General features: G+C 42.0%; 1 long non-coding RNA gene across 2 annotated transcripts in view; it reads left to right on the forward strand.

Moving 5' to 3' along the window:
- The window catches only part of LOC128851773 (uncharacterized), a 67838-nt gene continuing 53924 nt past the window's right edge, over positions 1-13914 (forward strand). For both annotated transcript variants that reach the window (XR_008449212.1, XR_008449211.1), the window contains exon 1: positions 1-1061. This is a non-coding gene — a long non-coding RNA (uncharacterized LOC128851773). The remainder of the gene's footprint in view (positions 1062-13914) is intronic.

Raw genomic sequence — 13914 nt, forward strand, 5'->3', positions numbered from 1 at the left:
TGAGATACTTTCTCTCCTCCCTGAAAACACATGGGTGACTGAGGATTTGTATTTGGTCAATCTTCTCCTTCTTGTTCCTTTCTTCCCGTGGCACTGGCCATGCACTGTTGTGTAGATCTGCTCTCTAGGCATAAGTGGCATCAGGACAAACAAATAATGATGTTTCACTGGTGACAGTGTCTTGCACGTGTGGGAAGCACTGCATGTAGCTCTGGATGCAAGTGGATATAATGGGTGGTGTTAACCTCCTCACTGCCCACCCCTTTACCAAAGGTTATTTTTCTGGTAGCCAGGAGGACTGAATACAATGTGTATCTGCTCTCTAGCTGCCATAGCTAAGCCCTGTTTATGTACTCTGTACTCTGAAATCCCCTCTGCATCTCCTCTAATTCATGTTTATGTCCTTCAGGGTGGGGCTGGGCTCGCCTGTTGAGAAGACAACAGAGGTCTTCAGGATCTGATCCTGCAGTATGTGGGTTCTTGTAAAGCACATCCAACTGTGGGGCCAAATTCGACCCTGGAGCAAGGGGCACATTCAGCTGTTTGAAGAGGAGCTGTGGGGGTTTACACCATGATTGGAATTAGCACATAGCTTCCTGTTCAGCAGTAAATCCCTGTGGCAGCAAGATGAACAGGCAGGCTACTTTTTGCGTAAGGTCAGAGAGAATCAACTCAACTGAGCTGAATTGTTTTGTAACCCAATCATGCTTAATTCGGTTACAGGAAAAACAAGGCCAGTGGAGTTTCAACCTTGTTCCTGTGCAACATCAGGGATCTGATTTGTGCCGATCTCATAATCGGGTGCAGACAACAAGGAAAACAAGTCCTTGCAGTGGTTTCTTTACTGAGCCTAACCAACCACATCTGATAAGCCATATAATTTGCTGCAGCAATTTGTGCCAAAAATAAAAGGCACAGTCCTACAGTGCAGCACGTTTCTGAGAAAAACAGATCTCCACCCCTTCCCTTTGTAGCATCTTTTTTTCTCTTGCTTTTGCTTTCTCAGTGAGACTGAGCCAATGTCTTCCATCCCAGCTGACTGGATCTGTGCTGCTGTTGGGGTACGTACACACACACATACACACACATGCGCGCACATGCGCTCCCCTCTTCCCTACAGCTCCAGAGGATGAGCTAAGATGATGGCACTGGCAGGGTTAGAAAATGATGACAGTAACTGGATGACTTACACAGCAAAGACTCTTTCTTGGCTGAGTGGCCCTGACTGGAGGGGAGGAAGCTGAAGATCTAAATAATCAAATAATAAGTTGCACAACTTTTTCTAAAAAACATGGGGTTTCTTCTTGTTGTCGATCTGGCAGAGTTATTCTAAACCTATAAGAAGTGTGTCTCTTTTCAGTTCAGTGACCAGAAAAGGAACTAGTACTTCATGTGTATTTTACATATCAGGCCCCCAATGGAGAAAAAATTCCTATGCTTTTTAGGGTTGTTGTTTTTGGTTTTTTTATGTACTGCTGCTTACAGAGAGCAAGGGGAAGAAAAAAAAGCAAACAACACAAAGTTCTGAAGAATGCAGGCAGTCAGCTATGCTGTGAAAGAACTCGGAGGTTAAATGTGAATCGCTGCAGTATGTTTTCTAGTCTGGATTTTGCCAAGGTTACCTTAAAAACCTTAATGTTTTTTGCAGTGTTTACAGCAAAAACTGCAGATGTGCTTCTTGGTTATTAAAGGGAAAGCGTATGAGAGGCAGGTGGGCTAAGAGTAAAGGAGAATGAAAGGTCAATGATTTTAATTCTACCTCACTGAATTCCAAAGTTTGAAGGAATATATTTGCTTGAAAGGTCATGCTATGGAAGGTACGCACCCTGAAAGCAGCACGTTCGGAGTTTTACAGTGAAATAAACAAAAAGGTAACTTGCCAGGATGTTTGTGTGCCAAAGGTGACAAAAAAACTGCCTTTCTTTTCAAAGTCTCTCACCCTCTGCAAACTCACTGTGATCAGGGCTGGAGTTTAAAGGCAACAGACTGGCTTTTGCTTTAACTCCTTAGATAAAAGTCCAGTTCAGAAGCCAACGAGATTTCATGTCTTACTGAAAGCCACTGAAGGAGGGAGCAGCAGTAGGCTTCATATCAGAGGAGCACTCAAAAACTTTCAGTGCTTGTGCTTGAGTTCATACTGTGTTCCCTTGAATAAAAAAACTGTAGGAAAATAAGTGTTGGGCATGAAGTTCTGCAACCCTGCTTCAATTTATACAGGATTATGAAAATCCTGTTGATAATTTCGAGGCCAAATGTATTAATCTTTAGTCCTTTGCTTGCACAGCACCTAGCACAATGGGTCCCTAATTTATGACTGGTGCCTCCGAGCACTGCTACAATATCACAGTGAGTACTGGTAATGTTAGTTGTTCTTCAGTTCACGTTGCCTGGAAGGAAACGAGACCTATCATGTTATCAAGAAAGTCTTCCTTCGACACCCATCCCTCCTCACTGCCCACCCCTCACCCACCTCCTCTCTGCTGGCCCATTCATTTTTGCTTTGTGTATTAATGCATTTTAACTATAAAGCACTACTAAAGGGAAGGAAAGTTCTTGTAGGGGAGGACAACAGGCACACAGCAGAATAACTGACTTACACAAGGTCACGCAGGAAACTTGATGCTGTGCCAAGAACAGAGAGTAAGTTCCTTGAGATCTAGTCAAGCACTTTGTCCGTTTACCCATCCTCCCGCCTGCTTGCTTGAGCCAAATAAACAATGGCAGCCACGCACATATGCACACACGTATGTACATATAAGCACACACATTGCAAACTCAGATGTTTGGAAGCAGCAGGCAAAGCGTGCTTATGCACCTTCAGGCTGCGCTGCTGTATCTATACAGATGCAGAAGCATTTTGATGCATGGTGCCTAACCAAAGTTAAGAGTTTAAAACTGCATTCCACCGAGCATATAAAAAACTCAATCTTGAAAAGGATTTTCATCTGACAACATTTTGGTTCATCCCAGAAATAAAGCACACTGGATTTGAGAGTTCCTTCCCGCAAGTGCATGGGCACAAGGGCTTTCAAAGGAATTGCCATTAGACTATTTTAACATGAAAAACAGCCAATTCAGCCCTCATCTCAGTGTCAGAAATCTTGACTCGAGCCTGGAAAGTGGCATAAGCATTGTTAGCCTGAACCGTTAGAGTCTGGCAGACAGAAGCAATGGTAAACAGGATTGTATAATGGTGTCAGTAGCTTTAGGAGTAGCCGGTGCTACCCAGCCTGCATTTAGTCCTACAATGAGTTTGACTCTGTGATTAGGCTCTACTCCCATATCCCTGCAAACAGTTGAAATTTTGTCTCTGCCTTAAATGAGAGCAGGGTCAGGCCTTAAAGAAAAGGGCTCTTATTTTTTGCAAAGCTATACTCAATGAGCATGTTTTGGAAATATATCAGCATGACCTTTCAGCAATGTGCCAAAAAATGGAAAAAAAAGGAAAGACTTTGGAACTGCCAACCAGGAAACATTGTTTTGTTTGTTTAAAAAAGAAAACCAGAAACCCATCCAAGAATTTTTGTGTAAGTTAGAGGCTAAGTCACTCTCCTTTATAATCACTCTTCTTTTTCTGGATACTGTATTTTCAGTGAGGGTAGATAAAATCTGGCAACATGCTCATTGGCTCTGTGTTTGGATTCGGTCCCCTTGACACTCGTTTACCTCCATAAACTTTCATCTCCTAAACCCTAAGCAAGTTCACCCAGGAAAGAAAAAAGAAAGAGGGAAGGGGGATGGGGATAAGGCTGGCAAACTGCACAATAAAAATCCAAATTGCAGCTTCTGCCATTTCTCAATGAAGAAAATATTAGCAATGGCCAAGAAGTGCAATAAAATGCCATAAATCACCCAGCTTTTATTTCCTATATGGGAACACTACATACAGATGAAGTTCTGGCAATTTCTAGATACACATAGGGTTTGCAAGCGTGATTATTTCATCAGGTTCTGTTGCTCTGAGTGCTTTCATAACACTTGCAGAAAGTAAATTGAATAGAGACCGAAAGGTGAAAAGCTGTGTATACTACTTCACGCTCTCCCTGCTCCCTTCCCCCCTCGCCCGCGGTTTTGCAGTGTCAGCCCTCCATGCATCATCAGCTCCCTACAAGCTATGGAATCCCCCTCCCGAGAAGTAAGAGGCCTTGTGCAAAGCCATAAGACTTGTCTATCCCAAATGCACTCCTGATGCATTTCTTATTCTCCTGCTTCCCCCCGTTCGCATTCCATCTCATTTCTCATTTTCCATGGGAAAGAGATACTAGCAGGTAACAAGGGGCCTTTTAAATTTACCCTAATTCCCGTTTGCTAATGTGGCCCTGAAACATATTGCATTTTAGAGAGGTTCTCAACACAATTTGCTTTTAATGGCAACATAACTCTTTTATCAAAGTTTTATGTTAAAGTGGGGAAAAAAAAGTTCAAAGTAAATTATAAATTATTTTATTGCTAATTGCTAATGCAAAGTGGAATAGATGCCATTTTGTTAAACACAAGTCAGTCTGACAAACCCAGTCTTCCAATTTTATTTAGAGTTTGGTAATTTTTCTTCTGCAACTGCTCAAAGGGATACTGTAATTTGATTTAGACCCCAATTATTATTAGACCCCCAAGCCTATTATAATTTCATAGGGAGTTATAGATACCTTATTTTATTTTAAATGTACCTGACCTCACAAAGTAATAAAAAAATCCCCAACAGCCAATGTTTATATAGGACGTATTAAAACACTCCCCAACATTTTATGCCCCCTCTAGCTTTACAGCTGCAATCGATTAACAAGCACCAAGCCAAATTCTGCCTCAGTGACACATATGTAGTGTCCCTAACTTTAATGAGAGCTCCGTGCCTACATCTAAGTGCAGAATTTGACCCATTTTTTCCCAGGATGGTGAGAGGCTCACATGCATTTTTTTTCTCCTATTTTGCTTTGCTGACGGATGAGTGCAGTGCACCAGCACAAACAATCGCGGTATAGATCCTAAACATAAATGCAATGTTAATTTCAAGGTCTATTAGCAATACCATGAAAAAAAAAAAATATTTGACAGTACAAAATCTGCAGGGGAAAAGGAAACATTATTCTCAAGCTTCAGGGAGGTTATTATTACAAACAATGGAGAATCAATAAATTGTATTTAACACTATTAAAGGTAGTTGACAGTGTTCCTTTGAGTGAGCACACCGAGGTCCCGAACACTGTGTGACTGCAGCCTGCGCACCCGGCGCTTGCAAACGCGCCATCGGGTCACGTTGAGAACAATCCGCACAGCATTCGTGGAAGAGCTGCTGGCAAGCGCTCTGTGCCAAACACACACACACACACACACACACACATTAATAAATGAAACACAGCCTTTTATTCCACCCCCCCGCAGCCCCCCCGAGCTTGTTATGCTTAATTTCTGAGTTGGTGAAGTAGGCTGGTACACACTCTTCGATTTTTTTTCCCTTTCATTTGAAAGCGAGTGGAAAGACAAAAGCAAACAGGGTTTTGGCTACGAAAGGATGACCTTCCTTGTAAAGAATTTAAGTCTTTTAACTTCAGAGGGGAATGAGGCAGGAATGCTGTTTGTATCAAAAAACTAATGTGGGGAAGGGAGAGGGGGAGGGAAGCAGCATCTTCTTCCTATCACTTTGGTGCTTTCAGAGATCCCGGTTTCCCAGAACTACCTCTGTAGCAGGATAATATAATTATTAGCAGCTGTTAAAACAAACAACAAACAAAACCAAAACACACACACACACACCAGGGCTGGCATGTCTGCACATGACTGAATGCTCTGACCGTTAGGCTGAAAACTTAAAAAGAGGCCCCCTTTCCTCACACCGCCACTGGGATTCAGGCCTGCTAGAGACAGTGTGGTGTGGCAGGACGAAAACAGCAGCCAGAGGCATCTATTTTCGTCCATTCATGTTATGAATGCTGAACACTCCTCCATTTGATGAGCAGAGCATTGATTCTTCTGCTTCTCAAACACACTTTCCCATAAACAAAGGGCAGAAGAGTGACTTATTTCAGATTTAGAGAAACACGGGGGGGGGGGGGGGAACGACAAATGAAAAAAACAGAAGGAACAAATGCAAAAACTTCCATGCTGTGGTGAGAGAGGGAGAAAGAGGTTAAACAATTGCCTACTCCCGTGGCTTTAAAAACCTGACAAGTGGTACAGTTTCTGATACGTGTCTTTTGTTGTCATATGGCTCCATTCCTGGGATTGCATGGGATGTAGATCTTTCTCTCTTTCCCTTAGTTTTTAATGGGAGCCTTCAGGGCCTTATATTCTGGCTAAAAGTTTATAAACATGATCCTGGGAATCTGTAAAATCTGTAAGCAAATAAAAAGAATCCCGGGTGAATTGTTTATTAAAATCACATGATTTTTAAGTAGCTCTCATGATTCCTTGGGCCAGTTTCATGATTCCGGATGCCAAAGGCTGGCAGTATAATTTCTACCTGCTCCCTGGGACTACTTTTTTCTGATTAGCTGGCTCTAGGCAGCTCCTTGCTCTTCAAATTCCTGTTCAGAAACCTCCCTTCATTTATTAACAAGGCAGACGAGCACAGGTAGATGTCAGCCCCATGAATATGAATACCTGCTTGACTGATCCGAGTGGCAGGCACCAAAGCAGGGATTTACAGCAATTTGAAACGTGACTGCCTCCAGCAGCTCACACCCTCCCTTCCCTGCTTAGAGGTTTCCATGCCTGGAACAGCAATCCGGTGTATTAGTGCAGAGCTACCTTTATCAGTCCTCTAAGCTGTGGACTGTGAATTTCAGTGGCTGAGGCATATGTTTGCATTTTGTTGCCGGTGCTCTATGGGCAGGCAACATCTGCCACAGGGGCAGGGTGGGCAGGAGGGTTTTAAACCAAATGCAGTGGCTCTCACTCCCTCGCAGACTGCAGCTAAAATCAAATGCAAAACGGCACATATCGCATGCCTGTCTCCTTTGTCTGGAAGGGAGAGATTTCACTCTTTAAAGGGGCAGTACCCAAAAGGAGCAAGATTTCTGACGCTACTAAGCATGCTAGTATCTTTCCAGGCTGGATAGTAATTGGCAAATGTTGAAGTATTAAACGATATTTAACGGTGATTAGAAATGTGACTAAACCTTGATGGTTGGTGGTAAATCCAGGCTAATCCCTTTAATATACTGGGCCAAATCTGCTCTATTTCTGAAACTTTGCAGTTTGGACCCTTCTCCACTGATAATGATGGTCAGTCTTGTCATTATGGACCTCTTCCTTTGTCCTTTCCCTGCCTGCTAGGCAAAGAAGCTATGCTGCATACATTTTCTTCTTGACCCTCCTTGTCCTTTTCTCAAGTACCTCTTATGTTGGTTAGATAAAAGGCAGCAGTGTTCTAAAACGCTGCCTCTGTAGTTTTGCTATGTAAAATGGCATTCATTCTGAAGAGTGGTAAGAAAATAATGATCTCATTAGAAGAGAGTTTAGCTGTGTAGTGGTTCCTCTCTGTAGTGGAGATTAAATAGCAGCTAACTACAAACAATAGTCATTTAAACAAAGAGCTGGCATCAAAGTTATTATCTCTTTTTCTGCCCTTCAAGAACATCATCAGAAATTGATCTTTTCACTATTGCACATTTTCATCAAATGTCCTGAATTTTAGGCTTGAAACACTAATTGTGATGTGATGTGTATATGTCTATATGTGTGTTCCTAAACTGGTTCCTTGGGTTGGTGTTTTTAACTAATTATTGGTGACATTTCACTTTTCTTCATAATGAACTTCCTCAATTGTTTCTTTTTTCCTCCTTAGAAAGAAAGAAAACAACTCCTGACTCAAAATGAGAGGTGAAGTGGCAGAAATAATTAAAGGAAATAATAGTGTAAACAGCTTTCTCTGTTCTACGCCTGAGGAATGCTAGGGGTTCATGGCCACTGCACATTTGGGAAATGGAATAAAAGTGATGGTTTAGAGTTGCAAATGCTGCCCAGGCTGTACTAAGGATAAGAGAAGAAGGATGGGAGTGGTGAACCTGGGATCTCCAGTTTCACACCCCATCTAGAAGAACATTAAAGCGGGTTTGCAAGACAAGCAGCAAGGAAATCTTGAAAAGCAAAGCCACTCTTCTCCTACCTAACCCGACTCGACCCACCTCCTTGGGTGACAGTACATCTTTTGTTTCCTTTCTGAAACGAGAACTTGCTTTCCTTGGCAGATGTCTGTTCACAGCAGATCTTCCTTTTTTTTTTACCTTCGTCTAGCTTATGAGCTGTGGATGGGGAGAGGTATGGAAAGCAAAACATGCAGGAAGATGTTGATTAAAACTGGAGGTCTCTTTCTTGTTGTTGCTTATGCCATTGTAATTGCTGCCATGCAACACCAAAGAGGGGCCTGTGTTTCAGGGATGGCATCAATCAAGGGCGTGGGGTATAATGATGATTGTCATGCTGATGCACGCATGCAGCAAATCCTGAGTTGTCTGATTGGTGGTTGACTCAAGATAGGGTATATATTCTACGTCATTCAGGAAGGAACAGCTTGTGAGAACCTTGCACTCACTGTAGTCCGTGAAAATGCTTCATGATTCTAAACATCTTTGTTCAATGTGCAGACTCATATTGATGAGAAACCAAAATACAGATCTATCACAGTTTTTAATTGGCAGATGTATTTATGCAGTCACATATGTTCATTATGACCTCAAAATACCAGTTAAATCCCTAGTAAATTTGAAAGATAAGTGTCAGACTTCTTGTTAGAGATTTCCTCTGAAAAATGAAAACTGAAGCAATAGTTTGGTTAAAGCCTCAGCCTAGTTTGGGTTGGTCTGATCCGAATTGATTTCTTGCTGACACAATCCACTTTGCCATGGAAAACATTGTAACAATATTCGCTTTTTTTTTCCCCTTAAAAGTACATTTTTCTTGAAAGGGATGTTTTTATCTTTTAGATGAAAAACATTTTAACTTACTCAGCTATGGACATAAAAGTGCCTTAGTAATATCAGGGCTAAATTCCTGACCCCTGATCTAGAGAAGTTACTGACTGCATAATGTTGAAGAATATCAAAGAGGGAACAAAGTGTAATAAAAGATAATAACAGTGACTTCTACTACCCATAGGCAGCCAAGAAATAAGTTATCTAAGGACATTGTAACACTCACAGAAGCAGCCATAAAGAAAGCAGGAGAAAAGAGAAAACAACTGACGATTGAATGCTGAAATCCAAGATGCTATTTGAGGCAAGCAAGATCCCTGGAAAATGGAGAGACTGCAGGAGTGAAGCCAATAGAAAAGAGTGCAAGCTATGATAAGGAAAAAGAAGATGGAAATTCTGAAGAATAGCAATTACTTGATAATTTGAGTTTATTTAAGTATGTGAGATACTGGAAGCCTGTCCATCCAATGGATTTCAGGGGTGTAAAGAAAGCAATTAAGGGGAACAGGGTTCTTACAGAGAGTTTTGACAACTTCTTTCATTGCCAGCAGGGCAGATGATACAGAGGTATTCAGAGAATTCGAGGAAGAGTCAAATTATTTTCACGTTGGTCCTGTGCAATAGTGCAAAAAAGCATTGCCTTGTGCAGCAATATCAGGCCCTCTGTGCAAGTTATCTGGAGTTGTGACTGGAAGCATCTCTGCCAGGTCTAGTAACAACCTGCAAGGTAGGGACTCATGTGGATGGACTGAGTCCATGGGAGCTGCCTCTATTATTTCTGAAGATTTTTTTTCATGCTGTCAGGAGCCTCTGGGAGTTCAGCTCTGCTGCTTGTCCTGCCTCTCTGGGGAGTAAGGCAGTCAGGACAACACCAGCTAACAAAAGGTGCAAAACAGCAGGAGGTCTTCCACCCTGGTTTGTTCATCGTGGGCCTAGGTTTTACTTAGCAAAATTCACTCACAATAGAAGTTTAATGCTGTCTCCGATAGAGTGTATGGCTACTGTACCTTGACTTTCAATTACATTAAATCCTATTATAATCACTTTCTTTATAACAAATCCTCTTTAACACCTGAAAAGCTCAGTTCCCATGGGTGCAGTGCTGTGTTCTTGAAATCAAAAACAGAGGAATTCTAATGGAAATGCATTAACTGGGAGAATACTTTGAAATTGTGCCTGGCATGAAAGGCCTTCAACACAGAGCTTACATTCAAATAGCAGCAGAGGGAAAAAATTTCCAAAGCCGAGCACTTGTACACCAGCTGCCTTAAGACAGAGTGTCTGAATCACTGTGTTATCACAGTAAAACATCTTGTATGGAAAATCATCACTATCCAAAGACAGGTCAAGTACAGGTTATCTAAGTACTATTATTATAGAACTGAATGTTTTCCATCCAAACAGGAGCAAGAATTTGAAGAGATTTACAGTGGTGGCCAAAAAGCTCAGTGGTATAGTGAATAAACCATGAAGCTTCTTTGCAATTTTTTTTTTTGTTGTTTTCTTTCCGTGGCTGGCAAGAAGGTACTAAAAGTAGTATGCCATATTTTGTTACAATTCTTTTCATGCTTCTGCTCTTCCTGGAAAAATAAGAGATTTTGTGCATGATTCACTTGATGTTTGCTATTTCTTATATAAAAAGTTACCTTGTTGATGTCTATTGAAATGAGAAATAATGACTCTATTGCACTTTGTTGACAGGGAGAGAGGGAGAACATTTCTTATACAGATGCTAATCTGGTACCTCCATCCAAACAACCAGGACTTTCTCAATGAACTTAGTTTAAATAAGAAATGCTCACTCAGGAGTCGTAGGAGATAGCAAGTAAAATGAATGACATAAATCATGTCTTTATTGTACCATCCTCATCTTCTGTTTCCCACGTGGAGTTTGCTGTGGGAACCTGAAAGCCTGAGCTACATCTGTTTGGTTAGGAGTTAGTTGTAGAGTCCTCTCACACACTGGTCAAACACTAGAGAGTAGATAGCACCTTTGTGTACAGTTCTTATCTGTAGAAAAGTACTCAATCTTATCCTACCTGAGTACTGGTTCATCTCAGTGCTTTCAGTACAAGATGTAAGTGGAAAAGACATTGCAGAGACACTGTAGCAAATGTTGCATAAATCTTCCTTGTGAAATAATTAAACACATCCACTGCAACTTACACAACCCTTCTGGTACATATGTATAAGGATACCTTCTTGAAACACCACAAAATTTGGTGGCGTTTCAAGAAGTACCTCTCTTCTGATTTCTAGCAGCGATGCTAGTAAACACTTTGCTGATCTGGGATAACTTCCCACAAGGTCCTTCTAGACCACATCAACCACAAAAAATGAAATAATGACTATGGTTTTCCAATGTAGGCAACTGCCTTGTGGTCTACAGCTCTGGGTACAAGTAACACGTCTATGACTTTTCTGGAGCTACTCCATCTTGTTCAAACAAGGACAAGAAAAGACGACCCTGGGAACTAGTGACCTGTCAGCCTCACACTGTGCCTGAGAAGATCATGGAACAGATCCTTCTATAAGCTATGCTAAAACACATGGAGGATGGGGAGGTGATTAGAGACAGCCAGCATGTTTTCACCAAGGGCAGGTCCTGCCTGACCAACCTAGTGGCTTCCTATAATAGAGTAAACACATCAGTGGACACAAGAAAAGCTGTCCAGATGTAACCTATCTGGACTTCTGTAAAGCCTTTCACACTGTCTCCCACAACATTCCTCTCTCTAAATTGGAGAGATATGGATTTTATGGGTGGACCGTTCAGTGGATAAGGAATTGGTTGGATGGTCACATTCAGAAAGTAGTGGTCAACGGTTCGATATCCAGAAGGAGATCCATGACGAGTGGTGTCTCTCAGGGATCTGTATTGGGACCAGTGCTGTTTAATATCTTCATCAATGATACAGACAGTGAGATCGAGTGCACACTCAGCACGTTTGCAGATGACACCAAGCTGAATGGTGCAGTTGCCACACTGGAAGGACAAGACGTCATCCAGATGGACTTAGACAAGCTGGAGAAGTGGGCCTCTGTGAATCTCATGAGGTTCAGCAAGGCCAAGTGCAAGGTCCTACATCTGGGCTGGGGTAATCCACAGTTTCAATACAGGCTGGGGGACAGAGTGATTGAGACCAGCCCTGCGGAGAAGGACTCGGGGGTGCTGATTGATGAGAAGATCTACATGAGCTGGCAATGTGCCCTTGCAGCTCGGAAGGCCAACTGTATTCTGGGCTGCATCAAAAGAAGGATGGCCAGCAGGTCGAGGGAGATAATTCCGCCCCTCTGCTCTGCTCTTGTGAGACCCTGCCTGGAGTATTGTGTCCTTTTCTGGAATCGCCAACATAAGAAGGATATGAAACTGTTGGAATGGGTCCAGAGGAGGGCTATGAAGATGATCAGAGGGTCGAAGAACCTCTGCTGTGAGGACAGACTGAGAGAGTTGGGGTTGTTCAGCCTGGAGAAGAGAAGGCTCCAAGAACACCTTATAGCAACCTTCCAGTTTCTGAAGGGGGCCTGCAGGAAAGCTGAGGAGGGACTTTTTACAAGGGCATGTAGTGATAGGATGAGAGGGAATGGCTTTAAATTGAAGAGGAGAAGATTTAGATTGGACATTTGGAAGATATTCTTCATAATGGGGGTGCTGAGACACTGGCACAAGTTGCCCAGGGAAGCTGTGGATGCCCCCTCCCTGGAAGTGTTCAAGGCCAGGTTGGATGGGGCCTTAAGCAGCCTGATCTAGTGGGACGTGTCCCTGCCCATTTCAGGGAGGTTGGAACTAGATGATTTTTAAGGTCCCTTCCAATCCAAACCATGCTATGATTCTATGATTCCACATTCTCTTCAAGTTCCAACCCTTTTGAGATGCTGAGTTGCAGTGTGTTTTCACTTGGACAGATCATATGGTATTAAGCAGAGTGAATGGCTCATTGAACCCTCAGGGCATGATTATACCCAATTTCTTGGTGACTTATGCAGCTCTCCACCACCATGCTAGCTTTCCTTGTTAGTTTTCACCCTCTTTAGTCATCTTATGCTCCTACCATCTTCTCAGCTATAAATGAGTCTTGCAGAAACTCCAAGAATTTTCAGCTAGACCTGATTTATCTGCCCATAGGGCTGCACATGTAGCACTGCTGGCATAAAGAAGTTGTGGGAACGTGGGCCCAGAGGAAGCGTCATAAGGCCTGTTTTGGTCACAGCGTGGCTCTAGATCAGCTTATGATGAATGTGAACCCGAACCCTAAGGGGCTGAGGTCTGTCGTTAAGTATGTGCACACACTTCTCCTTAATTTTCAAAATAGAGAGACAGGAGTATATGCTGGCATATTCTGCAGATATTGTTAGAAATAGGGCAAACCATGATGGCTTTGTTGAATGGTAAATGTGTACTGCACCATAATGCAATACTCTCTTCCAAAGGAAGAAAACCTTATTTTCTTCTGTATAGAAATCTTTTTATAGATTATTGTATGAAAAATTCTCAAGAAGTAGAATGTTTCTTTTTGCAAAGTGGAACTAAAAAAAAATCGTCTCAATTTTGTGGAAAGGTTATGTAACTGTACTCTTTCTTTAAATAGTACTTTTTATTCAAACTGCTTGCTTTCTCATTGGCAGGAAAAAAAAAAAAAGGAAAAAAAAATGCATATTTTCCTAGCACAAAAGGTAATTTCCAAAGGGCTGTAATTAGTTCATGAAAACTCTGCCTTTTGTCATATCTCCTCAGCTGAAATGGAAAAAAAGGATGGACCCTTTTCATTATTAAAACAAAAACACAGCATATGAAGTAAGGAAGCCTAAAGGAATCACATGACAAGTTGTCTTAAGTTTACAGAAAATGATAGTGCAGCAGTACAGTGGATTCATGACTTCTCACTTTGATTGTCAACTTTTGGAAAACCTGGAACTGGCAACTATCATCTATTTCTTTGCTCATCTCTCCTGAGAGAGAGAGCATGGAGACTTATAGGAAAGAGGTATAGTTCAGGTGCTAATG

Source organism: Cuculus canorus, chromosome 3, assembly GCF_017976375.1.
Source record: "Cuculus canorus isolate bCucCan1 chromosome 3, bCucCan1.pri, whole genome shotgun sequence".
Taxonomy (NCBI): domain Eukaryota; kingdom Metazoa; phylum Chordata; class Aves; order Cuculiformes; family Cuculidae; genus Cuculus; species Cuculus canorus.